General features: G+C 42.7%; 11 non-coding genes across 11 annotated transcripts; all 11 read right to left on the bottom strand.

Annotated features, from left to right (window-relative positions):
- Positions 1–405: 405 nt before the first annotated feature.
- TRNAI-AAU (transfer RNA isoleucine (anticodon AAU)) lies at positions 406–479 on the bottom strand. The gene has a single exon. It is a non-coding gene; the product is annotated as a tRNA-Ile (tRNA).
- Positions 480–2,003: 1,524 nt separating this feature from the next.
- Positions 2,004–2,077, bottom strand: TRNAI-AAU (transfer RNA isoleucine (anticodon AAU)). Its single transcript has one exon. It is a non-coding gene; the product is annotated as a tRNA-Ile (tRNA).
- Positions 2,078–4,585: 2,508 nt separating this feature from the next.
- Positions 4,586–4,659, bottom strand: TRNAI-AAU (transfer RNA isoleucine (anticodon AAU)). Its single transcript has one exon. It is a non-coding gene; the product is annotated as a tRNA-Ile (tRNA).
- A 725-nt stretch (positions 4,660–5,384) lies between these two features.
- Positions 5,385–5,458, bottom strand: TRNAI-AAU (transfer RNA isoleucine (anticodon AAU)). The gene has a single exon. It is a non-coding gene; the product is annotated as a tRNA-Ile (tRNA).
- A 675-nt stretch (positions 5,459–6,133) lies between these two features.
- TRNAI-AAU (transfer RNA isoleucine (anticodon AAU)) lies at positions 6,134–6,207 on the bottom strand. Its single transcript has one exon. It is a non-coding gene; the product is annotated as a tRNA-Ile (tRNA).
- A 1,524-nt stretch (positions 6,208–7,731) lies between these two features.
- Positions 7,732–7,805, bottom strand: TRNAI-AAU (transfer RNA isoleucine (anticodon AAU)). Its single transcript has one exon. It is a non-coding gene; the product is annotated as a tRNA-Ile (tRNA).
- Positions 7,806–9,523: 1,718 nt separating this feature from the next.
- On the bottom strand, positions 9,524–9,597 carry TRNAI-AAU (transfer RNA isoleucine (anticodon AAU)). The gene has a single exon. It is a non-coding gene; the product is annotated as a tRNA-Ile (tRNA).
- A 725-nt stretch (positions 9,598–10,322) lies between these two features.
- TRNAI-AAU (transfer RNA isoleucine (anticodon AAU)) lies at positions 10,323–10,396 on the bottom strand. The gene has a single exon. It is a non-coding gene; the product is annotated as a tRNA-Ile (tRNA).
- Positions 10,397–11,071: 675 nt separating this feature from the next.
- On the bottom strand, positions 11,072–11,145 carry TRNAI-AAU (transfer RNA isoleucine (anticodon AAU)). The gene has a single exon. It is a non-coding gene; the product is annotated as a tRNA-Ile (tRNA).
- A 1,524-nt stretch (positions 11,146–12,669) lies between these two features.
- TRNAI-AAU (transfer RNA isoleucine (anticodon AAU)) lies at positions 12,670–12,743 on the bottom strand. Its single transcript has one exon. It is a non-coding gene; the product is annotated as a tRNA-Ile (tRNA).
- Positions 12,744–14,218: 1,475 nt separating this feature from the next.
- Positions 14,219–14,292, bottom strand: TRNAI-AAU (transfer RNA isoleucine (anticodon AAU)). Its single transcript has one exon. It is a non-coding gene; the product is annotated as a tRNA-Ile (tRNA).
- Between the last annotated feature and the right edge of the window lie 1,284 nt (positions 14,293–15,576).

Here is a 15,576-nt window from a genome sequence, read left to right as displayed (position 1 = left end):
TAGTAAATCTAAAGCTGTGGGTGGGAATTCTGCATCAATCTAATGCTTCTGCAGACATTTTTCCCAAATTGACAAAGTGGCCAATACTGGGATCAAATTCGCTAACTTGGCGTGATTAGCACCATGCTCAGTCAGAAAAAGTATGCTTCTGACTGGAGCATAGGAGGGAGGCCAGTTGCAGGGGGGAGTTTTCTTTCCTTGAAAGAAAATGCCTAACTCATTCACAAATACAACCCTTATCCTCACAACAACATTGGTTATGTCCGCAGCAGTACTGACCCGTGACTATGTATGCACAGCTGCTTCCAACAAAACAGCAATCTTGTGTTAGTAACTCTAAAGCTGTGAGTGCCAATTCTGCATCAATCTCATCCTTCTGCAGAAATATTTCCCAAAATGACAAAGTGGCCAATACGGGGATCGAACCCGTGACCTCGGCGTTATTAGCACCAAGCTCTAACCAACTGAGCTAACCAGCCAGCTGAAAGGCATATTTCTGACTGGACCATAAGAGGGAGGCCAGTTGCAGGGGGATTTTTTCTTCCCTTGGAAAAAAAATGCCTAACTCATTCACACATAAAACCCTTATCCTCACAACAACCTAAGGAAAAACTACATGTGATCTGAAGGAAATTCATGAATATGACAATTATCTTCAAACTGACTTGTAGCCTGCATCACATTTAAGTAGAACTGGGACAAAGAAGGTTAAATGCATCTCATTGGTCATTTCCCACAGCAGTACTGACCTGTGACCATTTATGGACTGCTGCTTCCAACAAAACAGCAAACTAGTCATAGTAAATCTAAAGCTGTGGGTGGGAATTCTGCATCAATCTCATGCTTCTGCAGAAATATTTCCCAAATTGACAAAGTGGCCAATACTGGGATCAAATTCGCTAACTTGGCGTGATTAGCACCATGCTCAGTCAGAAAAAGTATGCCTTCTGACTGGAGCATAGGAGGGAGGCCAGTTGCAGGGGGGAGTTTTCTTCCGTGGAAAGAAAATGCCTAACTCATTCACAAATACAACCCTTATCCTCACAACAACATTGGTTATGTCCGCAGCAGTACTGACCCGTGACTATGTATGCACAGCTGCTTCCAACAAAACAGCAATCTTGTGTTAGTAACTCTAAAGCTGTGAGTGCCAATTCTGCATCAATCTCATGCTTCTGCAGAAATATTTCCCAAAATGACAAAGTGGCCAATACGGGGATCGAACCCGTGACCTTGGCGTTATTAGCACCACTCTCTAACCAACTGAGCTAACCGACCAGCTGAGAGTCCTGTTTCTGACTGGAGCATTAGAGGGTGGCCAGTTGCAGGGGGATTTTTTCTTCCCTTGGAAAAAAAATGCCTAAGTCATTCACACATAAAACCCTTATCCTCACAACAACCTAAAGAAAAACTACATGTGATCTAAAGGAAATTCATGAATATGACAATTATCTTCAAACTGACTTGTAGCCTGCATCACATTTAAGTAGAACTGGGACAAAGAAGGTTAAATGCATCTCATTGGTCATTTCCCAGAGCAGTACTGACCTGTGACCATTTATGGACTGCTGCTTCCAACAAAACAGCAAACTAGTCATAGTAAATCTAAAGCTGTGGGTGGGAATTCTGCATCAATCTCATGCTTCTGCAGAAATATTTCCCAAATTGACAAAGTGGCCAATACTGGGATCAAATTCGCTAACTTGGCGTGATTAGCAGCATGCTCAGTCAGAAAAAGTATGCCTTCTGACTGGAGCATAGGAGGGAGACCAGTTGCAGGGGGGAGTTTTCTTCCCTTGAAAGAAAATGCCTAACTCATTCACAAATACAACCCTTATCCTCACAACAACATTGGTTATGTCCGCAGCAGTACTGACCCGTGACTATGTATGCACAGCTGCTTCCAACAAAACAGCAATCTTGTGTTAGTAACTCTAAAGCTGTGAGTGCCAATTCTGCATCAATCTCATCCTTCTGCAGAAATATTTCCCAAAATGACAAAGTGGCCAATACGGGGATCGAACCCGTGACCTTGGCGTTATTAGCACCACGCTCTAACCAACTGAGCTAACCGGCCAGCTGAGAGTCTCTTTCCCTTGGAAAAAAATGCCTAACTCATTCACACATAAAACCCTTATCCTCACAACAACCTAAAGAAAAACTACATGTGATCTGAAGGAAATTCATGAATATGACAATTATCTTCAAACTGACTTGTAGCCTGCATCACATTTAAGTAGAACTGGGACAAAGAAGGTTAAATGCATCTCATTGGTCATTTCCCACAGCAGTACTGACCTGTGACCATTTATGGACTGCTGCTTCCAACAAAACAGCAAACTTGTCATAGTAAATCTAAAGCTGTGGGTGGGAATTCTGCATCAATCTCATGCTTCTGCAGAAATAATTCCCAAATTGACAAAGTGGACAATACTGGGATCAATTTCACTAACTTGGCGTGATTAGCACCATGCTCAGTCAGAAAAAGTATGCCTTCTGACTGGAGCATAGGAGGGAGGCCAGTTGCAGGGGGGAGTTTTCTTCCCTTGAAAGAAAATGCCTAACTCATTCACAAATACAACCCTTATCCTCACAACAACATTGGTTATGTCCGCAGTAGTACTGACCCGTGACTATGTATGCACAGCTGCTTCCAACAAAACAGCAATCTTGTGTTAGTAACTCTAAAGCTGTGAGTGCCAATTCTGCATCAATCTCATGCTTCTGCAGAAATATTTCCCAAATTGACAAAGTGGCCAATACTGGGATCAAATTCGCTAACTTGGCGTGATTAGCACCATGCTCAGTCAGAAAAAGTAAGCCTTCTGACTGGAGCATAGGAGGGAGGCCAGTTGCAGGGGGGAGTTTTCTTCCCTTGAAAGAAAATGCCTAACTCATTCACAAATACAACCCTTATCCTCACAACAACATTGGTTATGTCCGCAGTAGTACTGACCCGTGACCATGTATGCACAGCTTCTTCCAACAAATCAGCAATCTTGTGTTAGTAACTCTAAAGCTGTGAGTGCCAATTCTGCATCAATCTCATCCTTCTGCAGAATTATTTCCCAAAATGACAAAGTGGCCAATACGGGGATCGAACCCGTGACTTTGGCGTTATTTGCACCACGCTCTAACCAACTGCCTAAATGCCTAACTCATTCACACAGACAACCCTTATCCTCACAACAACCTAAAGAAAAACTCCATGTGATCTGAAGGAAATTCATGAATATTACAATTATCTTCAAACTGACTTGTAGCCTGCATCACATTTAAGTAGAACTGGGACAAAGAAGGTTAAATGCATCTCATTGGTCATTTCCCACAGCAGCACTGACCTGTGACCATTTATGGACTGCTGCTTCCAACAAAACAGCAAACTAGTCATAGTAAATCTAAAGCTGTGGGTGCGAATTCTGCATCAATCTCATGCTTCTGCAGAAATATTTCCCAAATTGACAAAGTGGCCAATACTGGGATCAAATCCGCTAACTTGGCGTGATTAGCACCATGCTCAGTCAGAAAAAGTATGCCTTCTGACTGGAGCATAGGAGGGAGGCCAGTTGCAGGGGGGAGTTTTCTTCCCTTGAAAGAAAATGCCTAACTCATTCACAAATACAACCCTTATCCTCACAACAACATTGGTTATGTCCCGCAGCAGTACTGACCCGTGACCATGTATGCACAGCTGCTTCCAACAAAACAGCAATCTTGTGTTAGTAACTCTAAAGCTGTGAGTGCCAATTCTGCATCAATCTCATGCTTCTGCAGAAATATTTCCCAAAATGACAAGGAGGCCAATACGGGGACCCGTGACCTTGCCATTATAAGCAGCACGCTCTAACCAAAGGAGCTAAACAGCCAGCTGAGCGTTTTGTTTCTGACTCAAGCATAAGCAGGAGGCCAGTTGTAGGGGGATGTTTTCTTCCCTTGGAAATGCCTAACTCATTCACACAGACAACCCTTATCCTCACAACAACCTAAAGAAAAACTCCATGTGATCTGAAGGAAATTCATGAATATTACAATTATCTTCAAACTGACTTGTGGCCTGCATCACATTTAAGTAGTACTGCGACAAAGAAGGTTAAATGCATCTCATTGGTCATTTCCCACAGCAGTACTGACCTGTGACCATTTATGGACTGCTGCTTCCAACAAAACAGCAAACTTGTCATAGTAAATCTAAAGCTGTGGGTGGGAATTCTGCATCAATCTAATGCTTCTGCACACATTTTTCCCAAATTGACAAAGTGGCCAATACTGGGATCAAATTCGCTAACTTGGCGTGATTAGCACCATGCTCAGTCAGAAAAAGTATGCTTCTGACTGGAGCATAGGAGGGAGGCCAGTTGCAGGGGGGAGTTTTCTTTCCTTGAAAGAAAATGCCTAACTCATTCACAAATACAACCCTTATCCTCACAACAACATTGGTTATGTCCGCAGCAGTACTGACCCGTGACTATGTATGCACAGCTGCTTCCAACAAAACAGCAATCTTGTGTTAGTAACTCTAAAGCTGTGAGTGCCAATTCTGCATCAATCTCATCCTTCTGCAGAAATATTTCCCAAAATGACAAAGTGGCCAATACGGGGATCGAACCCGTGACCTTGGCGTTATTAGCACCAAGCTCTAACCAACTGAGCTAACCAGCCAGCTGAGAGGCATATTTCTGACTGGACCATAAGAGGGAGGCCAGTTGCAGGGGGATTTTTTCTTCCCTTGGAAAAAAAATGCCTAACTCATTCACACATAAAACCCTTATCCTCACAACAACCTAAGGAAAAACTACATGTGATCTGAAGGAAATTCATGAATATGACAATTATCTTCAAACTGACTTGTAGCCTGCATCACATTTAAGTAGAACTGGGACAAAGAAGGTTAAATGCATCTCATTGGTCATTTCCCAGAGCAGTACTGACCTGTGACCATTTATGGACTGCTGCTTCCAACAAAACAGCAAACTAGTCATAGTAAATCTAAAGCTGTGGGTGGGAATTCTGCATCAATCTCATGCTTCTGCAGAAATATTTCCCAAATTGACAAAGTGGCCAATACTGGGATCAAATTCGCTAACTTGGCGTGATTAGCACCATGCTCAGTCAGAAAAAGTATGCCTTCTGACTGGAGCATAGGAGGGAGACCAGTTGCAGGGGGGAGTTTTCTTCCCTTGAAAGAAAATGCCTAACTCATTCACAAATACAACCCTTATCCTCACAACAACATTGGTTATGTCCGCAGCAGTACTGACCTGTGACTATGTATGCACAGCTGCTTCCAACAAAACAGCAATCTTGTGTTAGTAACTCTAAAGCTGTGAGTGCCAATTCTGCATCAATCTCATCCTTCTGCAGAAATATTTCCCAAAATGACAAAGTGGCCAATACAGGGATCGAACCAGTGACCTTGGCGTTATTAGCACCACGCTCTAACCAACTGAGCTAACCGGCCAGCTGAGAGTCTCTTTCTCTTGGAAAAAAATGCCTAACTCATTCACACATAAAACCCTTATCCTCACAACAACCTAAAGAAAAACTCCATGTGATCTGAAGGAAATTCATGAATATTACAATTATCTTCAAACTGACTTGTAGCCTGCATCACATTTAAGTAGAACTGGGACAAAGAAGGTTAAATGCATCTCATTGGTCATTTCCCACAGCAGTACTGACCTGTGACCATTTATGGACTGCTGCTTCCAACAAAACAGCAAACTTGTCATAGTAAATCTAAAGCTGTTGGTGGGAATTCTGCATCAATCTAATGCTTCTGCAGACATTTTTCCCAAATTGACAAAGTGGCCAATACTGGGATCAAATTCGCTAACTTGGCGTGATTAGCACCATGCTCAGTCAGAAAAAGTATGCTTCTGACTGGAGCATAGGAGGGAGGCCAGTTGCAGGGGGGAGTTTTCTTTCCTTGAAAGAAAATGCCTAACTCATTCACAAATACAACCCTTATCCTCACAACAACATTGGTTATGTCCGCAGCAGTACTGACCCGTGACTATGTATGCACAGCTGCTTCCAACAAAACAGCAATCTTGTGTTAGTAACTCTAAAGCTGTGAGTGCCAATTCTGCATCAATCTCATCCTTCTGCAGAAATATTTCCCAAAATGACAAAGTGGCCAATACGGGGATCGAACCCATGACCTCGGCGTTATTAGCACCAAGCTCTAACCAACTGAGCTAACCAGCCAGGGGAGAGGCATATTTCTGACTGGACCATAAGAGGGAGGCCAGTTGCAGGGGGATTTTTTCTTCCCTTGGAAAAAAAATGCCTAACTCATTCACACATAAAACCCTTATCCTCACAACAACCTAAGGAAAAACTACATGTGATCTGAAGGAAATTCATGAATATGACAATTATCTTCAAACTGACTTGTAGCCTGCATCACATTTAAGTAGAACTGGGACAAAGAAGGTTAAATGCATCTCATTGGTCATTTCCCACAGCAGTACTGACCTGTGACCATTTATGGACTGCTGCTTCCAACAAAACAGCAAACTAGTCATAGTAAATCTAAAGCTGTGGGTGGGAATTCTGCATCAATCTCATGCTTCTGCAGAAATATTTCCCAAATTGACAAAGTGGCCAATACTGGGATCAAATTCGCTAACTTGGCGTGATTAGCACCATGCTCAGTCAGAAAAAGTATGCCTTCTGACTGGAGCATAGGAGGGAGGCCAGTTGCAGGGGGGAGTTTTCTTCCCTTGAAAGAAAATGCCTAACTCATTCACAAATACAACCCTTATCCTCACAACAACATTGGTTATGTCCGCAGCAGTACAGACCCGTGACTATGTATGCACAGCTGCTTCCAACAAAACAGCAATCTTGTGTTAGTAACTCTAAAGCTGTGAGTGCCAATTCTGCATCCATCTCATGCTTCTGCAGAAATATTTCCCAAAATGACAAAGTGGCCAATACGGGGATCAAACCCGTGACCTTGGCGTTATTAGCACCACTCTCTAACCAACTGAGCTAACCGACCAGCTGAGAGTCCTGTTTCTGACTGGAGCATTAGAGGGTGGCCAGTTGCAGGGGGATTTTTTCTTCCCTTGGAAAAAAAATGCCTAAGTCATTCACACATAAAACCCTTATCCTCACAACAACCTAAAGAAAAACTACATGTGATCTAAAGGAAATTCATGAATATGACAATTATCTTCAAACTGACTTGTAGCCTGCATCACATTTAAGTAGAACTGGGACAAAGAAGGTTAAATGCATCTCATTGGTCATTTCCCAGAGCAGTACTGACCTGTGACCATTTATGGACTGCTGCTTCCAACAAAACAGCAAACTAGTCATAGTAAATCTAAAGCTGTGGGTGGGAATTCTGCATCAATCTCATGCTTCTGCAGAAATATTTCCCAAATTGACAAAGTGGCCAATACTGGGATCAAATTCGCTAACTTGGCGTGATTAGCAGCATGCTCAGTCAGAAAAAGTATGCCTTCTGACTGGAGCATAGGAGGGAGACCAGTTGCAGGGGGGAGTTTTCTTCCCTTGAAAGAAAATGCCTAACTCATTCACAAATACAACCCTTATCCTCACAACAACATTGGTTATGTCCGCAGCAGTACTGACCCGTGACTATGTATGCACAGCTGCTTCCAACAAAACAGCAATCTTGTGTTAGTAACTCTAAAGCTGTGAGTGCCAATTCTGCATCAATCTCATCCTTCTGCAGAAATATTTCCCAAAATGACAAAGTGGCCAATACGGGGATCGAACCCGTGACCTTGGCGTTATTAGCACCACGCTCTAACCAACTGAGCTAACCGGCCAGCTGAGAGTCTCTTTCCCTTGGAAAAAAATGCCTAACTCATTCACACATAAAACCCTTATCCTCACAACAACCTAAAGAAAAACTACATGTGATCTGAAGGAAATTCATGAATATGACAATTATCTTCAAACTGACTTGTAGCCTGCATCACATTTAAGTAGAACTGGGACAAAGAAGGTTAAATGCATCTCATTGGTCATTTCCCACAGCAGTACTGACCTGTGACCATTTATGGACTGCTGCTTCCAACAAAACAGCAAACTTGTCATAGTAAATCTAAAGCTGTGGGTGGGAATTCTGCATCAATCTCATGCTTCTGCAGAAATAATTCCCAAATTGACAAAGTGGACAATACTGGGATCAATTTCACTAACTTGGCGTGATTAGCACCATGCTCAGTCAGAAAAAGTATGCCTTCTGACTGGAGCATAGGAGGGAGGCCAGTTGCAGGGGGGAGTTTTCTTCCCTTGAAAGAAAATGCCTAACTCATTCACAAATACAACCCTTATCCTCACAACAACATTGGTTATGTCCGCAGTAGTACTGACCCGTGACTATGTATGCACAGCTGCTTCCAACAAAACAGCAATCTTGTGTTAGTAACTCTAAAGCTGTGAGTGCCAATTCTGCATCAATCTCATGCTTCTGCAGAAATATTTCCCAAACTGACAAAGTGGCCAATACTGGGATCAAATTCGCTAACTTGGCGTGATTAGCACCATGCTCAGTCAGAAAAAGTAAGCCTTCTGACTGGAGCATAGGAGGGAGGCCAGTTGCAGGGGGGAGTTTTCTTCCCTTGAAAGAAAATGCCTAACTCATTCACAAATACAACCCTTATCCTCACAACAACATTGGTTATGTCCGCAGTAGTACTGACCCGTGACCATGTATGCACAGCTGCTTCCAACAAATCAGCAATCTTGTGTTAGTAACTCTAAAGCTGTGAGTGCCAATTCTGCATCAATCTCATCCTTCTGCAGAATTATTTCCCAAAATGACAAAGTGGCCAATACGGGGATCGAACCCGTGACTTTGGCGTTATTTGCACCACGCTCTAACCAACTGCCTAAATGCCTAACTCATTCACACAGACAACCCTTATCCTCACAACAACCTAAAGAAAAACTCCATGTGATCTGAAGGAAATTCATGAATATTACAATTATCTTCAAACTGACTTGTGGCCTGCATCACATTTAAGTAGTACTGCGACAAAGAAGGTTAAATGCATCTCATTGGTCATTTCCCACAGCAGTACTGACCTGTGACCATTTATGGACTGCTGCTTCCAACAAAACAGCAAACTTGTCATAGTAAATCTAAAGCTGTGGGTGGGAATTCTGCATCAATCTAATGCTTCTGCACACATTTTTCCCAAATTGACAAAGTGGCCAATACTGGGATCAAATTCGCTAACTTGGCGTGATTAGCACCATGCTCAGTCAGAAAAAGTATGCTTCTGACTGGAGCATAGGAGGGAGGCCAGTTGCAGGGGGGAGTTTTCTTTCCTTGAAAGAAAATGCCTAACTCATTCACAAATACAACCCTTATCCTCACAACAACATTGGTTATGTCCGCAGCAGTACTGACCCGTGACTATGTATGCACAGCTGCTTCCAACAAAACAGCAATCTTGTGTTAGTAACTCTAAAGCTGTGAGTGCCAATTCTGCATCAATCTCATCCTTCTGCAGAAATATTTCCCAAAATGACAAAGTGGCCAATACGGGGATCGAACCCGTGACCTTGGCGTTATTAGCACCAAGCTCTAACCAACTGAGCTAACCAGCCAGCTGAGAGGCATATTTCTGACTGGACCATAAGAGGGAGGCCAGTTGCAGGGGGATTTTTTCTTCCCTTGGAAAAAAAATGCCTAACTCATTCACACATAAAACCCTTATCCTCACAACAACCTAAGGAAAAACTACATGTGATCTGAAGGAAATTCATGAATATGACAATTATCTTCAAACTGACTTGTAGCCTGCATCACATTTAAGTAGAACTGGGACAAAGAAGGTTAAATGCATCTCATTGGTCATTTCCCAGAGCAGTACTGACCTGTGACCATTTATGGACTGCTGCTTCCAACAAAACAGCAAACTAGTCATAGTAAATCTAAAGCTGTGGGTGGGAATTCTGCATCAATCTCATGCTTCTGCAGAAATATTTCCCAAATTGACAAAGTGGCCAATACTGGGATCAAATTCGCTAACTTGGCGTGATTAGCACCATGCTCAGTCAGAAAAAGTATGCCTTCTGACTGGAGCATAGGAGGGAGACCAGTTGCAGGGGGGAGTTTTCTTCCCTTGAAAGAAAATGCCTAACTCATTCACAAATACAACCCTTATCCTCACAACAACATTGGTTATGTCCGCAGCAGTACTGACCTGTGACTATGTATGCACAGCTGCTTCCAACAAAACAGCAATCTTGTGTTAGTAACTCTAAAGCTGTGAGTGCCAATTCTGCATCAATCTCATCCTTCTGCAGAAATATTTCCCAAAATGACAAAGTGGCCAATACAGGGATCGAACCAGTGACCTTGGCGTTATTAGCACCACGCTCTAACCAACTGAGCTAACCGGCCAGCTGAGAGTCTCTTTCTCTTGGAAAAAAATGCCTAACTCATTCACACATAAAACCCTTATCCTCACAACAACCTAAAGAAAAACTCCATGTGATCTGAAGGAAATTCATGAATATTACAATTATCTTCAAACTGACTTGTAGCCTGCATCACATTTAAGTAGAACTGGGACAAAGAAGGTTAAATGCATCTCATTGGTCATTTCCCACAGCAGTACTGACCTGTGACCATTTATGGACTGCTGCTTCCAACAAAACAGCAAACTTGTCATAGTAAATCTAAAGCTGTTGGTGGGAATTCTGCATCAATCTAATGCTTCTGCAGACATTTTTCCCAAATTGACAAAGTGGCCAATACTGGGATCAAATTCGCTAACTTGGCGTGATTAGCACCATGCTCAGTCAGAAAAAGTATGCTTCTGACTGGAGCATAGGAGGGAGGCCAGTTGCAGGGGGGAGTTTTCTTTCCTTGAAAGAAAATGCCTAACTCATTCACAAATACAACCCTTATCCTCACAACAACATTGGTTATGTCCGCAGCAGTACTGACCCGTGACTATGTATGCACAGCTGCTTCCAACAAAACAGCAATCTTGTGTTAGTAACTCTAAAGCTGTGAGTGCCAATTCTGCATCAATCTCATCCTTCTGCAGAAATATTTCCCAAAATGACAAAGTGGCCAATACGGGGATCGAACCCATGACCTCGGCGTTATTAGCACCAAGCTCTAACCAACTGAGCTAACCAGCCAGGGGAGAGGCATATTTCTGACTGGACCATAAGAGGGAGGCCAGTTGCAGGGGGATTTTTTCTTCCCTTGGAAAAAAAATGCCTAACTCATTCACACATAAAACCCTTATCCTCACAACAACCTAAGGAAAAACTACATGTGATCTGAAGGAAATTCATGAATATGACAATTATCTTCAAACTGACTTGTAGCCTGCATCACATTTAAGTAGAACTGGGACAAAGAAGGTTAAATGCATCTCATTGGTCATTTCCCACAGCAGTACTGACCTGTGACCATTTATGGACTGCTGCTTCCAACAAAACAGCAAACTAGTCATAGTAAATCTAAAGCTGTGGGTGGGAATTCTGCATCAATCTCATGCTTCTGCAGAAATATTTCCCAAATTGACAAAGTGGCCAATACTGGGATCAAATTCGCTAACTTGGCGTGATTAGCACCATGCTCAGTCAGAAAAAGTATGCCTTCTGACTGGAGCATAGGAGGGAGGCCAGTTGCAGGGGGGAGTTTTCTTCCCTTGAAAGAAAATGCCTAACTCATTCACAAATACAACCCTTATCCTCACAACAACATTGGTTATGTCCGCAGCAGTACAGACCCGTGACTATGTATGCACAGCTGCTTCCAACAAAACAGCAATCTTGTGTTAGTAACTCTAAAGCTGTGAGTGCCAATTCTGCATCCATCTCATGCTTCTGCAGAAATATTTCCCAAAATGACAAAGTGGCCAATACGGGGATCAAACCCGTGACCTTGGCGTTATTAGCACCACTCTCTAACCAACTGAGCTAACCGACCAGCTGAGAGTCCTGTTTCTGACTGGAGCATTAGAGGGTGGCCAGTTGCAGGGGGATTTTTTCTTCCCTTGGAAAAAAAATGCCTAAGTCATTCACACATAAAACCCTTATCCTCACAACAACCTAAAGAAAAACTACATGTGATCTAAAGGAAATTCATGAATATGACAATTATCTTCAAACTGACTTGTAGCCTGCATCACATTTAAGTAGAACTGGGACAAAGAAGGTTAAATGCATCTCATTGGTCATTTCCCAGAGCAGTACTGACCTGTGACCATTTATGGACTGCTGCTTCCAACAAAACAGCAAACTAGTCATAGTAAATCTAAAGCTGTGGGTGGGAATTCTGCATCAATCTCATGCTTCTGCAGAAATATTTCCCAAATTGACAAAGTGGCCAATACTGGGATCAAATTCGCTAACTTGGCGTGATTAGCAGCATGCTCAGTCAGAAAAAGTATGCCTTCTGACTGGAGCATAGGAGGGAGACCAGTTGCAGGGGGGAGTTTTCTTCCCTTGAAAGAAAATGCCTAACTCATTCACAAATACAACCCTTATCCTCACAACAACATTGGTTATGTCCGCAGCAGTACTGACCCGTGACTATGTATGCACAGCTGCTTCCAACAAAACAGCAATCTTGTGTTAGTAACTCTAAAGCTGTGAGTGCCAATTCTGCATCAATCTCATCCTTCTGCAGAAATATTTCCCAAAATGACAAAGTGGCCAATACGGGGATCGAACCCGTGACCTTGGCGTTATTAGCACCACGCTCTAACCAACTGAGCTAACCGGCCAGCTGAGAGTCTCTTTCCCTTGGAAAAAAATGCCTAACTCATTCACACATAAAACCCTTATCCTCACAACAACCTAAAGAAAAACTACATGTGATCTGAAGGAAATTCATGAATATGACAATTATCTTCAAACTGACTTGTAGCCTGCATCACATTTAAGTAGAACTGGGACAAAGAAGGTTAAATGCATCTCATTGGTCATTTCCCACAGCAGTACTGACCTGTGACCATTTATGGACTGCTGCTTCCAACAAAACAGCAAACTTGTCATAGTAAATCTAAAGCTGTGGGTGGGAATTCTGCATCAATCTCATGCTTCTGCAGAAATATTTCCCAAATTGACAAAGTGGCCAATACTGGGATCAAATTCGCTAACTTGGCGTGATTAGCACCATGCTCAGTCAGAAAAAGTATGCCTTCTGACTGGAGCATAGGAGGGAGGCCAGTTGCAGGGGGGAGTTTTCTTCCCTTGAAAGAAAATGCCTAACTCATTCACAAATACAACCCTTATCCTCACAACAACATTGGTTATGTCCGCAGCAGTACAGACCCGTGACTATGTATGCACAGCTGCTTCCAACAAAACAGCAATCTTGTGTTAGTAACTCTAAAGCTGTGAGTGCCAATTCTGCATCCATCTCATGCTTCTGCAGAAATATTTCCCAAAATGACAAAGTGGCCAATACGGGGATCAAACCCGTGACCTTGGCGTTATTAGCACCACTCTCTAACCAACTGAGCTAACCGACCAGCTGAGAGTCCTGTTTCTGACTGGAGCATTAGAGGGTGGCCAGTTGCAGGGGGATTTTTTCTTCCCTTGGAAAAAAAATGCCTAAGTCATTCACACATAAAACCCTTATCCTCACAACAACCTAAAGAAAAACTACATGTGATCTAAAGGAAATTCATGAATATGACAATTATCTTCAAACTGACTTGTAGCCTGCATCACATTTAAGTAGAACTGGGACAAAGAAGGTTAAATGCATCTCATTGGTCATTTCCCAGAGCAGTACTGACCTGTGACCATTTATGGACTGCTGCTTCCAACAAAACAGCAAACTAGTCATAGTAAATCTAAAGCTGTGGGTGGGAATTCTGCATCAATCTCATGCTTCTGCAGAAATATTTCCCAAATTGACAAAGTGGCCAATACTGGGATCAAATTCGCTAACTTGGCGTGATTAGCAGCATGCTCAGTCAGAAAAAGTATGCCTTCTGACTGGAGCATAGGAGGGAGACCAGTTGCAGGGGGGAGTTTTCTTCCCTTGAAAGAAAATGCCTAACTCATTCACAAATACAACCCTTATCCTCACAACAACATTGGTTATGTCCGCAGCAGTACTGACCCGTGACTATGTATGCACAGCTGCTTCCAACAAAACAGCAATCTTGTGTTAGTAACTCTAAAGCTGTGAGTGCCAATTCTGCATCAATCTCATCCTTCTGCAGAAATATTTCCCAAAATGACAAAGTGGCCAATACGGGGATCGAACCCGTGACCTTGGCGTTATTAGCACCACGCTCTAACCAACTGAGCTAACCGGCCAGCTGAGAGTCTCTTTCCCTTGGAAAAAAATGCCTAACTCATTCACACATAAAACCCTTATCCTCACAACAACCTAAAGAAAAACTACATGTGATCTGAAGGAAATTCATGAATATGACAATTATCTTCAAACTGACTTGTAGCCTGCATCACATTTAAGTAGAACTGGGACAAAGAAGGTTAAATGCATCTCATTGGTCATTTCCCACAGCAGTACTGACCTGTGACCATTTATGGACTGCTGCTTCCAACAAAACAGCAAACTTGTCATAGTAAATCTAAAGCTGTGGGTGGGAATTCTGCATCAATCTCATGCTTCTGCAGAAATAATTCCCAAATTGACAAAGTGGACAATACTGGGATCAATTTCACTAACTTGGCGTGATTAGCACCATGCTCAGTCAGAAAAAGTATGCCTTCTGACTGGAGCATAGGAGGGAGGCCAGTTGCAGGGGGGAGTTTTCTTCCCTTGAAAGAAAATGCCTAACTCATTCACAAATACAACCCTTATCCTCACAACAACATTGGTTATGTCCGCAGTAGTACTGACCCGTGACTATGTATGCACAGCTGCTTCCAACAAAACAGCAATCTTGTGTTAGTAACTCTAAAGCTGTGAGTGCCAATTCTGCATCAATCTCATGCTTCTGCAGAAATATTTCCCAAACTGACAAAGTGGCCAATACTGGGATCAAATTCGCTAACTTGGCGTGATTAGCACCATGCTCAGTCAGAAAAAGTAAGCCTTCTGACTGGAGCATAGGAGGGAGGCCAGTTGCAGGGGGGAGTTTTCTTCCCTTGAAAGAAAATGCCTAACTCATTCACAAATACAACCCTTATCCTCACAACAACATTGGTTATGTCCGCAGTAGTACTGACCCGTGACCATGTATGCACAGCTGCTTCCAACAAATCAGCAATCTTGTGTTAGTAACTCTAAAGCTGTGAGTGCCAATTCTGCATCAATCTCATCCTTCTGCAGAATTATTTCCCAAAATGACAAAGTGGCCAATACGGGGATCGAACCCGTGACTTTGGCGTTATTTGCACCACGCTCTAACCAACTGCCTAAATGCCTAACTCATTCACACAGACAACCCTTATCCTCACAACAACCTAAAGAAAAACTCCATGTGATCTGAAGGAAATTCATGAATATTACAATTATCTTCAAACTGACTTGTGGCCTGCATCACATTTAAGTAGTACTGCGACAAAGAAGGTTAAATGCATCTCATTGGTCATTTCCCACAGCAGTACTGACCTGTGACCATTTATGGACTG

This window comes from Ambystoma mexicanum, chromosome 1p (genome assembly GCF_040938575.1).
Source record: "Ambystoma mexicanum isolate Mex_15411 chromosome 1p, UKY_AmexF1_1, whole genome shotgun sequence".
In the NCBI taxonomy this organism is placed as follows: domain Eukaryota; kingdom Metazoa; phylum Chordata; class Amphibia; order Caudata; family Ambystomatidae; genus Ambystoma; species Ambystoma mexicanum.
Note: the sequence above shows the minus strand (reverse complement) of the source record. Positions and strands in the feature narration are given on the sequence as shown.